At 39.8% G+C, this 6,235-nt stretch overlaps 1 protein-coding gene across 6 annotated transcripts in view; it reads right to left on the reverse strand.

The window, feature by feature from the left end:
- The window catches only part of AMBRA1 (autophagy and beclin 1 regulator 1), a 175,362-nt gene extending 169,934 nt beyond the window's left edge, over positions 1-5,428 (reverse strand). For all 6 annotated transcript variants that reach the window (XM_060018790.1, XM_060018789.1, XM_060018793.1 and 3 more), the window contains exon 1: positions 5,256-5,428. The gene's annotated coding sequence lies outside the window, so the exon portion shown is untranslated. The remainder of the gene's footprint in view (positions 1-5,255) is intronic.
- Positions 5,429-6,235: the final 807 nt, after the last annotated feature.

A 6,235-nucleotide genomic window follows, 5' to 3' on the forward strand; every position in this document is an offset into this window, starting at 1 on the left:
TATATTACAAAATCCTCAAAGTTTTGCCCTCAATCTAATATCTGGAACTCTTTCAGACACTGTTGCTTTGGAGGTTTTCTCTTTCCCAGTAAAGACTCATCCTCTCACTATAAGTTGAAGGACATTGAGGGGAAGGAGGGACAAATATGCTGCTTTAACTTCCTATTCCTTATTCAAGCTTTCTCAAAAGACCCTAAACTTCAATCTAAGCATCACTATTATCCGTTCTGCTTTTGAAGAACATATAATCTTTAGCTTATTATAACAATATTGAAAATGATAACAGCTGGCATATATAGTGCTATGTGCTATTCTAAACACTTTACATATGTCAACTCATTTAATTCTCACAACAAACCATATGATATTCTACAGATGAGGAGAGGCACAGAGAGGTTAATTAACTTGCCCAAGTCACAGAGCTAGTTAAGTACTGGCACGGTGATTTGGACCCAGACTGCCTGGCTCCAGAGTCAGGACCACTATGCTATTATTTCAAGAGTTTGGCAGGACATATTTTTTTGCCTTGTTTTCACAGGTCAGCTAGACAGAAATACTCCAATTCTCGCCCCAAATCAAACATGCATATTAATCCTCTCCAATTCAGCAAAATTTCAGATGTTTCATTATATCATAGGCATATATACCTGAAACAAAGTAATTGTGGTTCATGGGAGATCTATGTTCTATCCTGGGAAGCAGAAATAAACAAATGATGAAATCATGAAATGTGAAATTTGCCTCAGTGAATCCTACAGATAGATATATAATTCCAGTAAGTAGTAGGAAAAAATGTTTGCAAAACACTTTTAATTTCTTGCAGGAAAAGTACCAAACAAGATTGTAGGTGTTATTATATACACACCCAACAGCAACCTACATTTTCCCTCTCTCAATTTCATGACAATTCTCCTAAGTCTCTCCTTTTATATGAAGCAAAATACCTCAGCTTATTCCCTGCTACAAACACCTGAAGGCATGTATCCAGTTTTCAAATTCATTCAACTCAACTTCCAAAGAACAGTGTTTTTTGGAAAAAATTAATAAATGAAAACTAACACATAAGAAGTAAAAAATTAAACTCATTAGTCAAGCATGCTGGATATTCATTAAGTCATAGTTATCCTTTACTATGCCAAATCCAGTGTCATCATACATTAAGTAACAGACAAATATTTTATGTAGCAATCTTAAATGAAGACTTCCATTGCAATGGCAACAGGGGAACATTAATTTACTGAACCATGGTATGTTTCCAACTTTTTAGGGGGCTTAAGGATGCCATGGCTGAAGACCCCAATCCCCGTGAACACCCAGTGCCTTCCTCACTCCTTCATCTCTCTCATCTCTCTCTGTGTCTGCCCTTGTTTGTTTCCTTAATAGCACAGCCTAAATTTCAATCTTTATCAGATACCTGGTCAACTCTGCTCCCCACTGGAATTATCTCCATAAGGGCAGGAACACTCATGTCTACTTTTGTATCCCAGCATCTAATGAGACTTCCATAAATATTTGGTAGATGAACAAAAGTCTGAAAAGGTAAGGGTTGAAACATACAGTCACAATCAAGGAATAGATCCAAAAGGTCTGACTGGAATATTTTATACCTCAGGAAAAAACGCAGTGCAACAATACTCAATAAATAAAGGAAAAAATTTAGATGAAGTGAAGATTATCAACTCTAAGAGCGAAGGAAGAGACAGAGAACAAGTTAGAAAAGACTACACTAATCTATAAACAAGCCAGGACTAACTGGAATAGAGGGAGTAACATGCAGCACCTAAAACTTCTTTCACTAGCACTTCCAAGGACTTACTCCTTTCCACAAACATGTAGTAAGCTTCTCCAATGCATTTAATGTTTGTCACCTCTATCCTGCATGACTGTCAGGCATAATGCTGCCTTCAAAGAAGCAAGCTGTCCAAGAATCCAGATGACATCTGTTCATTGTTGCTGTAAGACAGCATATAAGTCAACATTTGAAGAGCACTTTATCTTTTCAAAGCAGCTTCATGTATTTTTTTTCTCAACAGAAGTATTACGATAGAAGTACTATCTTTCCCATTCTTTAAATACAGACACATAAAAGCACTCAAAGCCTTGAATTTGAATCCCAGCTCTGCTACATACTTGCTGTGTGATCTTGGACAAATTATTTACTTTCTGTGAGTTCAGTATCCATGGGAAAATTAATATCTACCTTAAGGGACTGTTATGAGCATTCAGTGAGATTAACACCTGCAAAGAACACCACACAGTAAATGCTCAATAAAGGACAGTAACCTTCCCTATGGCCTCCTTAAATAGTTTGTACAAGATTTCTCAGCTAGTAAGTTGGTAAACCTAGGACTTAAACCCAGGCCTGATTCCTTAATCTGTTTTCTTCTAGCCACATCACTTTGGCAGACTGCCACATATTACTGAGCTTATAAATATATTCTGACAATAAGCGATCACAACATTTTTATCTATCAGCAACTAATTTTAGCTTTGAGAAAAAGGGACCAAAAAAAACGATCTAATTAACTTGGGGGCAGAAGGGGTTCGAAAATATAAAATATAAATTACCCCCAAACCGTAGTACAGTTGTACCATAGCACTTCCGTACAAACAAAAATTATGACAAGAAACAGAAAGTTCTCTCTGGGTTTATGAGGAACAACTGGAGAAAGAAACGACCATGACTATGATTAAAGGAACTTAAGGGTATTTTTTTTTGGTAAACCAAACCACTGGGCAAAAAGATTTGCATCCCATTCCAAAGTAACTCTATCAGGGATGAGAAGTATCTTTAAAAAAGAGACCTCAGTGTGCTAACAACAAACTTTTTCTCCAATTCCTTTAAGAGTGAGATAAATGGGAAGAGTGAGATAAATTGTCAACATAAACTGTCAACATAAACGTTCATGAAGATCCTTGAAGACCATAAATGTTTGTTCTGGATTCAGTGTTAATAAGCAGCATAAAGAAGCATGATCAAAAGAATAAAAGTTTCATAAGTATCCTAACACAAACCGAAAATATTTTGAAAATTATACAGTATAAAAATAAGTTATTACTCTGTTAATAAAAATAACCGATTCTTTTCAAAGTGATATACATAACTAATCTTTTTCAAGTGCTATACATAACTCCTTCTAGGACAAGTTCTAGAAGACATTCGAAGAAGTTCACATCTTTAACAATCCCCAAGAGAAGAGAAGACAGAATAATTCAGTCACATCCTGAATTTGTAAATTCTGAAAAGAAATGCCAGGAGAGAGCTTGATTTGACTTTGAAAGAACGCAAGATTTAACCAAGAAGGGTAAGAGTTGAGTGAATTTCTATCACAAAGCAGGGGAGAAGCTGATAAGAAGCTCTACCCCTCCCCACCAGCACAACCAGATTTCTTGTCCTCCTCAATTCAACTTAAACCTCTGCTAATTATTTTCTACGGAAGCATAACAAAATGTTCCTAACATTTCTTCCTGACACTCAAAGCAAATTCTATTTATTATTTAGCATTCATTAGTAGTCACTGAGATACTACACTAACTCTAAATTCTACGCAGAACCTATCAATCTCCAGAGGGTAATGTCCCTTCCTTCTCTAAATTTTTTCCTCTGATATAAATTCTCTTCTACCATAAAAACTTTTCCAGAGAACACACATTCTTAGCCTAACTTCCCGATCTAGATTCTCCATAAAGATAATCTCAGGACTCTTCATGAATCCCTTTCTGGGGGCACTAAGGTCCTGGTAACTAGGAAATCACTCATGATCAAGGGCCCTTCATTTAAATCCTGCTGACCTCACCAAAATAATAATATAACAATAATAATAATAAGGAACAATAATCCTTCCAAAACTCATATGAGAAGTCTAAATCTGTTAAAGAACATAGACTTGTATAGTTTCCATCCAAGGACTACAAATTTAGTCTCTTCTCCCTTAAGAAAGCCTATCTCCTACTGATTCTACAGATGTATTGTGGAAATACTTATTTAACTTAGAATGACCTCTAGGTTATTTTCTTCAACAAAGATATTACACAAATTAGAATCATGACACTGAATCCAATGAAAATAAAACGAGTAAGAACATGTAGTCTCCAAAATTTCCAAGCTGGGAGAGAAAAGGAAAACATAATGGAGTACCCAGAATGCTAACTTTCCATTTAAATATCTCAATATTTGAATGATTCCTACACACAGGCTTTTTAACTCTAGTATATGCAGTAATTAAGCCACTAAGCAAATACAAAACTGGTCCGAACGAGACTCCTTGGGTTTTATTCGGATTCTTCCTAGAAAGCACTCTCTGAGGATAAATGTCTGACTTCAAAATCTTGACCATCCTCTGCAGGACGTTAACCACTTAACACCACAGTTGAAAGACTTCCAAAGAGAAGCAGGCTGAGGGAAAGAAGGAGAAATAAGTATCAACCAGAAAGCAAAACAGACAGCAAACAAAATTTTCTACCAAGAAACAAAGAAATTGTTTCTTTCTACTCTCGCTAAAATGATACAGACTTTCAAAAGCAAACCAGCCAAAGATCGCGTGGTGCCTTTACTTCTGCAATCCCCAGTGACGGACTCTATATTCCTAGGAAGGAGGGATCACAGACAATCAAACGGCAAATCACTATGTGGATAAAATGACTGGTAAAGTGGGGGGAGGGGGGGAATTGAACTGGTAAACAACAAAAAATGACTTACGGTGCATTTAAAGATCTGTCAGGGCTACGGGGAAAAGTCACGTACTAGATCAGCCTCAGTTTCCCTACCCAAAAAAGGCGAGAACATGACACTTCGCTCAGAGGAGCCAGAGGGCCCTGTTCCATAAGCCTCCACCTATTCAAAGGCCCCTTCAAAGGCCGAAGTCAGAAAGTGTCCCCAGTGCAACTGAGTCATGACACTCGGAGCCTTTGGGGGGTGGAGAGGGAGGAAGAGAGGAGAGCCAAAGCGCGCAATGCTCTATCCGTTCCTGGAAAGCGACTTTCCCCACACACTGGGGGTACCGACACCCGCCCCAGAGCCAACATCCCCTCCCTACCGAACCGCACCGGGCAGCCCCACCATCTCTGCGTCCTTCCGGCTTCTCCCTCAGTTTCCCGCCGCCTCACCGACCGCGCCCCCGAATTCAGCCGGGTAGTTCCTCCTCTGGCCGTGTCTCCGCTGCCGACCCGCCGCCCACCCGCCGGCGCCAAGGTCTTCTCAACCCGGCGGCGGAAGGATGCCGGGCCGGGCCTCCCAGGCTCCTCCCGTGGCCTACCTGAAAGGCGGGAGGGGCTCAGTTTGCAGCCCAGCGAGTGGACTGAGCCACAGACTAGAAGAAGAGGCAAGGAGGAAGCAAGGGGTCCGCTCTACCGACCAGCGGGAGAAAGCAGCCTGAGCGCGGGGCCTCACGGATAAGTCAGCCTTCCACCCGGCGCCGCCACCGCTCGGAAGACATCAAGCAAGAAGACGGCGCAAAAGATCACCGAATACACGAACGCCCAGACATCAAAGGAGGAGCGCCCAGGCAATCGTTCAAGGAACTAGAGTCGAGCGTCGAAAAACAGCTTCGCTCCAACTCAAGGTCCGGCTCCTGTCCAAGGCATAAATAAACAAACACAGATCATAAGCCCCGGAGTAAAGCAGACTGGGCTTCTGCCATTTTCTGTCTCAGCTGCCTGCTGTCTAAATTGTTTAGAGAACCGAATTTTTCTTGAGAGTGTTGAAGATCAAGTCATAGTATAATAACACGTTATCTAACTATAGTTCAGCGACTACCTTATGGACTCTCGACACTATCCCAACTGAGCAAATTTGACCTTAGTTTCCTCATGAAACAGGTGAATGAAAAAGATGATAGATTGATTGATTGATAGAGGTATGACAGAGAGAATGAAAGAATCCAGACTGAGGAACAGAGTGAATAATCTCTATTAAAGCTCCAATTTAGCTCCCATAAGCATAGCAGAGAGAAACTGGAAAATTCAGGGTTCTGTAGTCTGATCTTAAGACAGGAAAAAAATAATAATAATAATACACGTACTGCTTTTCTCTTTTATTTTATTCCAAAGACCTGGAACCACAGGTGTGCTTCTTACATAATAACAAAGTCTCTTTGGGTTCTGAACTTAACGAAGTGTGTTTACATTTTTATCATCACAATAGCCTTTTTCTGAAGTCTCTTAGTAGACAGACTAATATGGTCAGCACAAACATGGATTAATATGTTCATCCCAGGCACAATTTAGTAAATCATAT

This window comes from Delphinus delphis, chromosome 8 (genome assembly GCF_949987515.2).
Source record: "Delphinus delphis chromosome 8, mDelDel1.2, whole genome shotgun sequence".
NCBI lineage: Eukaryota > Metazoa > Chordata > Mammalia > Artiodactyla > Delphinidae > Delphinus > Delphinus delphis.